Source organism: Tachyglossus aculeatus, unplaced genomic scaffold (assembly GCF_015852505.1).
Source record: "Tachyglossus aculeatus isolate mTacAcu1 unplaced genomic scaffold, mTacAcu1.pri scaffold_273_arrow_ctg1, whole genome shotgun sequence".
Taxonomy (NCBI): Eukaryota; Metazoa; Chordata; class Mammalia; order Monotremata; family Tachyglossidae; genus Tachyglossus; species Tachyglossus aculeatus.
This window is the reverse complement of record NW_024044988.1, coordinates 32,178-45,079: the sequence shown is the minus strand read 5'-3', so window position 1 is coordinate 45,079 and position 12,902 is coordinate 32,178. Positions and strand designations below refer to the sequence as shown.

At 52.5% G+C, this 12,902-nt stretch overlaps 1 pseudogene; it reads left to right on the top strand.

The window, feature by feature from the left end:
* The first annotated feature begins 1,307 nt into the window (after positions 1-1,307).
* LOC119923815 lies at positions 1,308-10,083 on the top strand (annotated as a pseudogene).
* Positions 10,084-12,902: the final 2,819 nt, after the last annotated feature.

Below are 12,902 nucleotides of genomic sequence, written 5' to 3'. Positions count from 1 at the left end.
TTTTCGGCTTCGACCTTCTTCCTGTTCTTCTGCGGGTCCAACGTCGACCCCCAGTTCATCTGCGAGAGTCCCCTCACTGCTGAAGATCAGCTGCTCCGAGAACCACGTCACCTTCGATATGAATGTTTCTATTGGTTCCTGTTTGGGTTTTGTGTGCTTGTTCTCAATAAATCAATCAATCGTATTTATTGAGTGCTTACTGTGTGCAGAGCACTGTACTAAGCGCTTGGGAAGTACAAGTTGGCAACATATAGAGACAGCCCCTACCCAACAGTGGGCTCACAGTCTAGAAGGGGGAGACAGAGAACAAAGCCAAACATATTAACAAAATAAAATAAATAGAATAGATATGTACAAGTAAAATAAATAAATAAATATGTACAAACATATATACATATATACAGGTGCTGTGGGGAAGGGAAAGAGATAAGATGGGGGATGTAGGGGGGGGCGAGGGGGAGAGGAAGGAGGGGGCTCCGTCTGGGAAGGCCTCCTGGAGAAGGTGAGCTCTCAGTAGGGCCTTGAAGGGAGGAAGAGAGCTAGCTTGGCGGATGTGCGGAGGGAGGGCATTCCAGGCCCGGGGGATGACGTGGGCCGGGGGTCGACGGCGGGACAGGCGGGAACCAGGCACGGTGAGGGGTTTAGTGGTAGAGGAGCGGAGCGTGCGGGCTGGGCTGTAGAAGGAGAGAAGGGAGGTGAGGTAGGAGGGGGCGACGTGATGGAGAGCCTTGAAGCCGAGGGTGAGGAGTTTCTGCCTGATGCGCAGATTGATTGGTAGCCACTGCAGATTTTTGAGGAGGGGTGTAACATGCCCAGACCGTTTCTGGACAAAGACAATCCGGGCAGCAGCATGAAGTATGGATTGAAGTGGGGAGAGACACGAGGATGGGAGATCAGAGAGAAGGCTGATGCAGTAGTCCAGACGGGATAGGATGAGAGCTTGAACGAGCAGGGTAGCGGTTTGGATGGAGAGGAAAGGGCGGATCTTGGCAATGTTGTGGAGCAACATTGCGGAGCAGATGATCTTCAGCAGGTAGGGGACGTCGCAGAAAAGCTATTGAACGATGGTGGACCTACAGAAGGACAGAGAGAAGTTCGGAGCTGAAAACAAGTCTCCAATCAGGACCCCACTGAGCCACGAGATGGCGGCCATTTTCCCACAGGCCACTCTGTTAATGACGACGTCGGAGCGCAGGTGGAGGGACATGGCGGCATAGGAGCCGTCGGACATAGCCGTGAGGAGAAAGTACCCCTAAGCCGCAAACAAGACCAACAGTAAGAGCTGAGCCACAATGTCCAGGTAGGAGATGGAGCTGTTATTAGTCAAGGAGATGGTAACGGATTCGGGACAGTGACGGAGACGAGGCAGAGGTCGAGGACAGACAGGTGCCTGAGGAAGACGTACATGGGGGTGTGGAGGTGCCGGTCGAGGAATGTGACGGCGACGATTAGAAGATTCCCCGTCAGGGCCGCCAGGTACTACAGGAGGAACAGCACGGCGTGGACCAGCTGCAGCTCCCGGACGTCCGAGACACCTAGCCGGAAGAATTCCCTCTTCGTGGAGACGTTTGGCATTTTTGGAAGGCAGCATTGATTTTCTGCAATGGATTAGGTAAGAGCCAAAGTTAGAGTCCATTGATGGGATGAGTGAAGCAATTGACAGGACACTTTCTGGTGACTCTCTATGGAGAGGAGACATTTATTGAATTCAAAATGATCTCTGAGTTCACCGTGGAGACATTGAACATTTCTGGGAAATGATGTCGACTCCCTGCACAGGAAGAAGGAGGGAAGACTTCAATTTAGAGACAATGATGTTGTTGGAGAAGGAATAGAACTAAGCCAATCAATTCTATTTACTGAGGACCTACAGAGGACACGTAATCACTCTCCCCAAGGAGCTTCCAGTCTAACGGAAGCACCAAGCTTCGAACTGTGTACAAGCAGGGTGCTATTGTGAAGAACACAAGCCTGGGAGTCAGAGGACCTGGGTTCTAATCCCATATCTACCACTTGTCGGATGCATAGCCATGGGACGGTGACAATTTCTTGGAGCCTCAGTTTTCTCAATGGTAAAATGCTAATTAGATTCCTGTTTTCCCTCCTACTTAGTCTGTGAATCCCTTGTGAATCTACCAGATTATCCTTAATCTCCCCCAGCACTTAATACTTTACTTGGAACACTGTAAGCACGTAACAAATATCAAGAGTATTATTTTTGGTTGAGGAGACTGAAACTAAAAGGAATACGGGATAAGAGATGTCGGAGAGCATAAAGATATGAACATGACTGTTGTGAATTTTTTTCGGTGGTTTTCGAGTCAAACGAGAAGTTCTTTTATACATAAATTCATCCATTTAGTGCAGAAAGAATGAGCCTGGTAGACAGAAGGACCTGGATTCTAATCCTTTCGCTGCCCCTTGTCCCCTGTATTACCTAGGGCCAGTAACTTACCTTCTCTGTGCCTCAATTACCTCATCTGTAAATTGGGGATTATGACTAAAAGCACAATGTCGGGCATGGACTGTGTCCAACCTGATTAGCATGTATCCACCCCAGGGCTTAGTACAGTACCTCGCATATAATAAGAACGTAATGATACCATAAAACAAACAACAAAAAACCACCCACATATAAATCAAACTGATTCCATTTGCTCACATTTCTGCATTCACATTTGTACACAAACACAAGAATACCTCATAATTCATCTAGTCCTTTCCTAATGCATCACTCAGCCTACGTCTTCTCCTCTCCTCAACCTCCTCTCATGACAAGTTGTGTCTTTCCACAAGCAACAATTACTCACAATCGGCTTGAAGGCTCTCCACCCTACGGCTGCACTTCACCTTCTTTCCATCGTTCAACTCGTCTTCTCAGCTCTCAAAGCAACTTTCTAGTTGTTACTCACGATCGATTCTCCCTTTTCCATCTTATTCCTGGTCTCCCTCCCTTATCCACTCAAAATCAGAGAGGGTACAGGTCTTCTCAAATTCTGAGCACAGCTAAAATCCCACCTCCTCCAACCACATTTCCCGATTCATTTCCACTTCACCTGACTCAAACGCGAATCAACTCATTTCTATCCTCGTTTAGTGCAGCAATCATGGGCCCAGGAGTTCTCTTCCTGACTTTGAGCTCCTTGAGAGCAGCATAAACATCTACCAGCTTTGTTCTATTGTACTCTCCCAAGCATAGCTTAGTGGGAGTCAGAGAATTTTGGTTTTAATCCTGACTCTGTTCCTTTGCTGCTGTGGAACCTTTGGCAAGTCGCTTCACTTCTCTGGGCCTCAGTTTCCTAATCTGTAAAACGGCATGCAATAATGGCATAGTCATCTTTTCATTCTTGTTTTCCTTCTAGAAGGGGCAAGGAATATGTCTCTCATGACGTTATAAAGTGGATAGAGCACGGGCCTGGGAGTCAGGAATCAGAAGGACCTGGGTTCTAATTCCAGCTCCTCCCCATGTTTGCTATGTGACCGTGGGACAGTCATTTAACTTCTCTGATCCTCGGTTACGTCATCAACCCTGAAATCCCTCTCTCTGATCATAACCTTCTAACCTACCTCCTCACTCACACTCCTCCTCGCTGTAAATCTATATTACTACCCCACAGAGACCTCTGCTCTCTCGACCCCATCCATCTTTTTCAGCGTATCACACCCCACCTCGCCTTCCTATTCTCTCTACCCAATCTTGATGACCAGAGTACTGCTCTTAACTCCATTCTGTACTCGACTTAGTTTGCTCGCTCCCCTTTGATTTTGCTGATCTCGTACCACTAACCCACGGCCTTGGATAGCTGGCCACCCTCTGCCTTATTCGTTCTTATGTTCGAGCTGCTGAATGCTGCTGTCGAAAATCTAAGCACCAAGACAAACTTGTTCACTTTACGTTTACACGTTCCTGCCTCAACTCTGCCCGCTCCTCTGCTAGATAAAACTATTTTTCGACCCTGATTGACACACATGCCCATCATCCCCATCAGCTCTTCCGTACATTTAACTCCCTTCTCAGGCCCCCTGTTCCTCCCCTGCATCTATTCCTCACCCCCAACGATCTGGCATCTTTCTTCGTTAGGAAAATTAACACCATCAGGTCTGAGCTCCCCAAGGTCACCCCTCCCCATTCTCCATCGCCCCCGCTCTCAGCCCTTTCCGCTACTCTCCCATCCTTCCCAGAAGTATCCTCAGATGAGATCTCCTCCCTCCTCTCCACTGCTACTCCATCCACCTGTGCTTCAGACACCATTCCCTCTCATCTTATGAAATCTTTCGCCCCTTCCCTCCTCCACTCTTTAACTCCCATCTTCAAACGCTCACACTTCACTGGTTCCTTCCCCTCTGCCTTCAAACAGGAACGTGTCTCCCCAATCCGAAAAAAACCTCTCGACCCCACTGACCATTGTACTTATTGTCCTATCTCCTTCCTACCCTGCCTTTCCAAGCTCCTAGAATGGGTAGTCTATACTCGCTGCCTTGAAAGCCCCAACTCTGTCTCCTAGACACCCTCCAATCTAGCTTCCATCCCCTATACGCTAATGAAACCACACTCTCAAAGGTCACCAATGACCTCCTTCTTGCCAAATCCAATGGCTCCTACTCTATTCTAATTCTTCTCGACCTCTGAGCTGCCTTTGACACAGTTCTCCTCAGCACTCTATCCAACCTTGGCTTCACAGACTCTGTCCTCTCCTGGTTCTTCTCTTATCTCTCCGGCCGTTCATTCTCAGTCTCCTTTGTGGGCTCCTCCTCCTTATGCTGTAGGGGCTCCTCAAAGGTCATTTCTTGGTCCCTTCTGTTATCTATCTACAACCACTCCCTTGGAGAACTCATTCGCTCTCAAGGCTTCAACTATCATCTCTATGCTGATGACACCCAAATCTGCATCTCTGCCCCTGCTCTCTCTCCCTCCCTCCAGGCTCATATCTCCTCCTGCCTTCAGAACATCTCCATCTGGATGTCTGCCCGCCATCTAAAACTCACTATGTCCAAGGCTAAACTCCTTATCTTCCCTCCCAAATCCTGCCCTCTCCCTGACTTTACCGTCACTGTAGCTGGCACTACCATTCTTCCTGTCTCACAAGCCCGTAACCTTGGTTTCATCCTCAACTCTGCTCTCTTGTTCACCCCTCACATCCAATCCATCACCAAAACCTGCCGGTGTCACCTCCACAACATCGCCAAGATCCGCCCTTTCCTCTCCACCCAAACCACTACCTTGCTGGTTCAATCTCTCATCCTATCCCGACTGGATTATTGCATCAGCCTCCTCTCTGATCTCCCATCCTCCTGTCTCTCCCTATTTCAGTCTATACTTCACTCTGCTGTCCGGATTATCTTTGTACAGTAACGCTCTGGGCATGTTACTCCCCACCTCAAAAATTTCCAGTGGCTGCCTGTCAACCTACGAATCAAGCAAAAACTCCTCACTCCCGGCTTCCAGGTTCTCCATCACCTCGACCCGTCCTACCTCACATCCCTTCTCTCCTTCTACAGCCCAGCCCACCTTCTGCTCCTCTGCCGCTAAACTCCTCACTGTGCCTCGTTCTCGCGTGTCCCGCCGTGGACCCTCAGCCCACGCCCTTCCCCTGATCTGGAATGCCCTCCCTCCACACATCCGCCAAGCTAGCTCTTTTCCTCCCTTCAAAGCCCTACGGAGAGCTCACCACCTTCAGGAGGCCTTCCCAGACTGAGCCTCCTTTTTCCTCTCCTCCCCATCCTCCCCTTCCTACCTCTTTGTCCTCCCAAAAGCACTTGTACATATTTATTACTCCATTTATTTTACTTTTACATGTTTACTATTCTATTTTTTGTCAATAATGTGCGTATAGCTTTATTTCTATTTGTTCTGATGATTTTTACACCTGTCTACATGTTTTGTTTTGTTATCCATCTCCCCTTCTAGACTGTGAGCCCGTTGCTTGGTAGGGGCCGTCTCTATATGTTGCCGACTTGTACTTCCCAAGCGCTTAGTATAGTGCTCTGCACACAGTAAGCATTCAATAAATACGATTGAATGAATGAATGAATGAATCTGCATAATGGGGGTTAAGACTGTGAGCCCCATGTTGAACAAGGGCTGTATCCAACCTGCTCAACATGTATCTACCCCAGCACTTAGGACAGTGCTTGGGACAGAGTAAGAGTTTAAGAAGTACTACTATTATTATTATTACTCTCCTAATGCTTAGTACTACTGCGGGGGGCCTCTCTGGGAACACTTGTGGGTGGGTGTCGAAGGGCTGCGGGGAGAGCAGTATCCACCCATCCTCTCCCAGAGCCTGAGCAGGGCCTGTGGGTGATACTGGCCCGAAGGACCCAGAGGAGCCGGGTGATATTGGTGGGGGGGGAAGGTTAGGGACTCGCAGTTCGTTGTCCTGAATTTTACAGAGGACGAAACCGAGGCCAAGAGAGGCTACATGATTTGCTCACAGCCACCCGGTAGAGCTGTGGTGGACCAGGGGCTCAGGCCCAGGTCTCCTGGCAGTCAGTCCCACCCCATTTCCAATGGACCACTCCACTCCCCAGCGAATCAGGACGGTGGCTGTCCTGGGGCTTCCCTTTCCATGGAGCTGCTTCCTTGGGTGTGTGGCGGGGGTGCTTCTGAGAGGTGGAGGTGGAGGTCACGGGGACGGCCTTCTGCCCACCTCCAATGGACTCTCCCCTTTGCCAGGGCGCTTCCCGATAGGCAGGCTCACAGAACATTCCGTGAGACGGGGGTGTCCGTGAAGTCTCGGTCACTGGGCCTTAACGGCCCCCTAACCTCCCCTCTCCACTTCCTTTACCGCCGGGCAGAGCTCCTGCCGGTCCTGGTGCTGGTGAATGGGGGCAACGAGAACGGGAAAGAGGAGGAGCCGCGGGAAAATGGGCATGTCTAGGAGGAGGAGGGGGACGGGCAGCGGAGCGACGAGAAGGAGTTCATCAACATCCACGGCACAGGCTTCACCGTCAAGATCTTCGCGCCAAGGATCAAGTCTTTTTCTCTACACGTATGGAAGGGTGACGGGAGGAGAATGGCGGCTGGCCTGTGGGTGAGAAGAGAGCCAAAATGCAGTCAGGGGCGGCAGCCGCAAGCAGAGAGGACGTCCCTGGGCTGAGCCCCAGCCATCGCACGACTGTTGAGGAGAGCACTTTGGTTGATTCAACCCAGCCTGCCCGGGACTGTGGAGTGACTTACGGTGGGGAGGACCGGGCTTAGCCCCCGAGGGTGATGGCGACCCGGAGGCAAGGTCTATCTAGAACCCCTGACCCATGCCAACCAAGTCCCTCCCCCGTCAAAGACAAGGGCAAATTGCTCCTGCTCCTCCTCTTTCCTTTCCAGAGGAGGAGAGACCTTGGGGTCAGAGGCTTTGGGGCCGGATAGGAGCGGGCAGAGGGGGCACCCAGGCCGGACCCTGATTGTTGGCCCTGTTGGCTGCAGGTCTCTCCGCAGGAGATGGAGCAGGAGATCCACCCGGTGCTCATGGACCTCGAAGACACCTGCCACCGGACGTGTTTCTCCCTGCAGCTGGACGGCAACATACTAGACAACTTCGCTGAGCTCAAGACCATCGAGGGGCTGCAGGAGGGGGCATCGCTCCGAGTGGTGGAAGGCAAGCCCTCCCGCTCATCCCACCCTGTCCGGGGCCGGATCAGAGGGTGGGCGGCCTGGCTCTCCAACGCGGCGGTGGGAAAAGGGCTTGGGGCACCGGTCATCCTGGGGCCTCGCTGGTCTGCATCTCTGGCCCGTGGTGGGAGATTCTGGAATTACATCCTCTTCGCCGTTTCCCCAGCCTCCCCCCGCCCCACCTATCAGTCCACTTCCGGCTCTCTCCCTCCCCGAGAGCCCTACACGGTCCTCGAGGCCCTGATTCACGTGCGCCACATCCGGGGCCTGCTGAAGACCCTGAATCCGTCCGACGCCTTCAACGGCCTGGATTGCAACTCGCTGTCCTTCCTGCGTGTCTTCACTGAAGACGATCCTGGCTGTACGAGCTGTTGGGGCGGCGGCGGGGCCCTCTAGGAGTGGGAGATGGAGGGCTTCTCCTGCGTGCTCTGGCCCCGTGTGGGCTGCGGTAGGGCCCGCTAATGGCGGGCTCCACCTGCACAGACAGTGGCAAGCGGAAGAAGAAGGCGGGGGAGCTGGAGCAGATAGACTGTACGACCCCCGAGCACATCCTGCCCTGGAGCAAGGAGCGTCCAATGTCCGCCCTGCAGCCCTAGAACCGCGAATGGAAGGTAGGGCGGCCGCGGGAACTGGGTTCGGCGTCGGAGGTGGAACGGCAACGAACCCTGGTGGGCGGGGATTTAGGGGACGGGCAACAGCCTCGGCTGACTTCCCCTGATGCCCATTCCCCCCGCCTCCCCAGCCCCTGCAGTGTCTCAAGGTGCTCACCATGAGCGGCTGGAACCCACCGCCCGGCAACCGCAAGGTGCACGGAGACCTCGTCTACCTGTACGTGATCACGGCCGAGGACCGCCATTTCAGCATCACCGCCTCCACCCGCGGCTCCTACCTAAACCAGTGAGTGGGGGGTCTCCTCGGACGGACTCTAGACTCATGGCCTGGGGGCAGGCGGGGTGGGAGGGGAGGTAAATGCGCCATGTTCCCCTGCAGGTCCAAGGCGTACAGCTTCAATCACAGGCCTTCCAGCCCCCACTTCCTCAGCCACTTCTTGGTGGAGCTCCTCAACCAGATCAGCCTGGCCTTCAAAAAAAGTTGTTGCCCTGCCGAAGAAAAGGAACGCGGGGGCCTCCCCCATCCCGCGCCTGGGGGCGGGGAGCCAACGGCCATGGCCTCGCAGCAGCCCCCGCTTGAAGGGTTTGGCCCCCAAGTGGTCTGGCGCGGCCCAGTGTCCAGGCCCTGGGGATGGGAAGGACTTAACATCGGGTCTCCGTCACTTCTCTCCGTACCGGGTGGGAGCCGGTGGGAGCTGGGGCCCCCGACCAGCTGGAGAAAATGAGCCCTAAGAGCCGGGCTGCACTGGGGTATGCTGGGAACCCCTGGGCTCGGTGAAAGGCAGGAGTGGTGAGAAACGTTCTCGTGCCCTGGGGCTGATGGCTCTGCCCCCTCCCCCCCAACTCAGACTGCAGTGTACAGCACCATCCCTTCGAGAAGATCGCCACCCCATTCCAAGTGTACATCTGGATGGCGCCCCGTACGCCATGGACTGCGTGCGGGCTGAGGACACCTACACCTCGCGGCTGGGCTACGAGGAGCACATCCCTGGACAGGTGCCTGCCTGTCCAACCTCCTCGCCTCCTGCCCCGTGGGGTCACCACCCAGGCATTCCCAAGGCCCGTCCACTCTCCCTGGCCTGACACTGCGGCTCCAGGTTGAAGCGGGCAGGGCCTGGGCCTAACTCTGTCTGAGGGAGTGGCTGTGGGGATTTGGGTAGAGCAGTTTCTTCCCTCCCCATCTCCCCGGCGTGGAGCCCTGGCAGAGTCTTGGCATCACCCCTCTGAAAACCTAGTGAGGCGAAGTTGGGGTGCAGGCCACACCCTGCAGAGTGTTGGCCCCTTGACCCTCGCCCTCCCACCTCCCCTCCCCCACCCACCAGACGCGGAATTGGAACGAGGAGCTGCAGACTACGCGAGAACTGCCCCGGAAGAACCTTCCTAAGCAGCTGCTGAGGCAACGAGCCAAATTCAAGGTACATCGAGGGCTAGGAGATGGTTCTGCGTGGGTGGGGGATTGGGGGTGGGCAGCTGGCGTCAGTCCCCCCCCAACACCGCCTCTCGGCACCTGAACCCATAGACTGACCAGCAGTATCCGCCCCGGAGACTGGTTCCCTGAGCCCAGCCCCTGCCCCCTCCAGGTATACAGTGACCTCATGGCGTCAGACATCGGGGGTCCATGGAGGGATCGACGGGATCGTGATGGCCATCAACCCCAGAGAGGAGGCCAAGATGCAGATGGTCATCTGGAACAACGTATTCAGCCTGGACTTCGATGTGCGTGACCACCGCAAGGACTTCGGAGGCGTCACAGCCGCCTACGCGGCCCCCAGGCACGACCTGAATGGCATTCGCACCTACAGCGCCTTGGACGTGGAGAGCATGTACACGCTGGGCACCTTGGTAGTGGACTACCGCGGCTAATTAGTGCTCACAATAAGCGATCAATAAATATGATTCAAGATTAATAGTAAATTTTAGTGTGTCAACCTATTCATTCAATCGTATTTATTGAGCGCTTACTGTGTGCAGAGCACTGTACTAAGCGCTTGGGAAGTACAAGTTGGCAACATATAGAGACGGTCCTTACCCTACAGCGGGCCCCTAGCACCGTGGCTGGAAAATTTTTGAGGACAGGGATTACAACCTTTCTCACTATTTGTCTTCTCCCAACATTTGGGAAAAACTCTCACAGGGAGGAATTGCTGAGAGTGCCAGTTGCGGTCAGGCTGGCACACTCTCTCAGCCCTGCCTGTCATTTAGCCTCTGTAAGGGATTCTGGGACCCACTGAAGGCCAAATTGATTGTCCACAGTGCTGAAACTGTTCTGGAGCACCGTAGCTCGGCGGGTGGTTGGCATGGTAGCAAGGTTTGAGGAAGAAGGAGGAGAGTTGTGTGATGGTTACTGAAATTGAAAACATTTCCCCTCCTGCTAGCACCCCTGCCCCGCTGGGGGTCTCGGCCCTGGTATGAACCCAAAAGTAGGCCCTAGACTGGCTCCATCTCATCCATCCTCACCCTCGTGCCCCACAACTCTCCATCTGACTCAACCCCTGTCACTCTCACCGGGGCGGGGTGGGGCTTGGGGTCGGTTACTTCTGCACTGCTGGGCTGATCCCCTCTATCCCCTCAGACTCCTGGGTTCGGTCAGCCAGGAAGGAACATAGAGAAGACTTCGATCCCTCTCCACTCCCCTTCAGACCCTGAGAAGCTCTCCAGACGGCCCCCTTCCCTGTAGATAAACAAGGAACTGCTACGAGGGGGATCACTGGAGGATGACTCGGGGCCCTACCGAGGGACCTCAGGGCCTGGACAAGCCAGGCACCCTCTGGTCATGTGGTTTCTGAGGCTCCTGGGAGACAATGACACGTCCCTGCAACATGAGCGGTCGTGCCAGCTCTCGGGGTTCCTGTGGAAAAAGCAGCATCTGCATCCCAACGTCCCAACGGTTCCAGTTTTCAACGACAGGTGTCATCAACTGTGAATGGTTTCACCTTTGTCGAATTCACAACCTGAAACACTCAGTTTGTCAGTCAAGCAGACATCTGTAACTTTTTCCTATGGCCTTTGTGAAGCACTTACTATATATCAGGCACTATACTAAGTGCTGGAGTAGTTACAGAGTCCATGTCCCCCGTGGGGCTCAAATCTCAATCCCCATTTTACAGATGAGGGAACTGAGGCACGGAGAAGTTAAGCGACACTGTCCAAGGTCACGCAGCAGACACGTGGTGGAACCGGGATCGTTACTCATGTCCTTTTGAATCCCTGGTCCCTGATCTACACATTAGGCAACGCTGCTTCTTCTGACTTGTCCTGATTGCAAATCCGCTGAAGGTCTGTTCATACTGACTATATAAACTGTACTCTGGAATCAAGCGTTCATCCACTTTCTCATCTTTCCCTTCTCTCGTTCACCTTCTACATAATTTATTCTGTGTCTAGCTCCCGCATTAGATTATAATCTCCTAGAAAGGAGGAACAATGCAATTCTATCTCTTTTCAACTCTCCTGAGAGCTTACTACACTGCTTTGCACCCAGGATGTGGTCAATAAATACCATTTATAGTAGTAATAGCAATAAGTATGGTCTTTGGTAAGCACTTACTATGTGTCAAGCACGTTCTAAGTGCTGGAGTAGGTACAAAGTAATCAGGTTTGACACAGTCCCTGTCCCATATGGGTCTCCCAGTTTCAATCCCCATTTTACAGCTGAAGTAACCGAAGCACAGAGAAGTGAAGTGACTTCCCCCAGGTCATATGGCAGACAAGTAGCAGAACGGGGATTAGAACCTACGACCTCTGACTCCCAAGCTTGTGCTCTGGATGGAAGGATGGATGGATGGATGGATGGATGGATGGATGGATGGATGGATGGATGGATGGATCAATGGATAACGAATGATTGGAAGGAAGGATGGAAGGAAGGAAGGAAAGACTGATTGAAGTGAGACGACGGATTTGCATGACAGATGAAGCTGCAGTCATTCTCTCTTCTCTTCTCCCATACCACCTCACATTTTCCAACTTTCATTCCCACCGCCAGAGTCAGGCTAAAGAGCATATCATTATATTTTCATGGACATTACTAATAATGATATCATTATTGTATTTATTAAGAGGTTGTGTTCTTAAATTGTTCCACTTGATGGAGTAGAAACAAAGGAATCAGTTCAAACACAATTCCTTTCCCACAGAGCCTCAGAGTGTAAGACCAAGAGAGATCCTAGGGATGTTAAGTCACTGCCACTAGGTCACAAAACAAGCCAGTAGCAGAGCTGACATCAGAACTCAAGTCTCAATCAATCAATCAATTATATACAGTGAGCACTTACTCTGGGCCCAGCACTGTACTAAACACTTGTAAAGGTTCAATGTATTAGAGTTGGTAGACACGTTCCCTGCCCACAATGAGCTTACAGTCTAGAGTGATTCCCAATACTTTAGGCATGATAAAATTTAAAAAGTTTATGGTATTTGTTAAGAACTTGCTATGTGCCAAGTACATGTTCTAAGCACAATGGTAGATACAAGGTAAACGGGTTAAGATTCACAGTCTTAATCCTCATTTCACAAATGAGGTGACTGATGCACGGAGAAGTTAAGTGGCTTGCCCAAGGCTACACAGAAGACAAGTGGCAGAGAAACCGCCCCCAAAGAGGATTTACAGTACTAAACACTTGGGAGAGTTCAGTTCACCAGTGTTGTTATACACATTCCCTGTCATCAGTGAGCTTACAGTC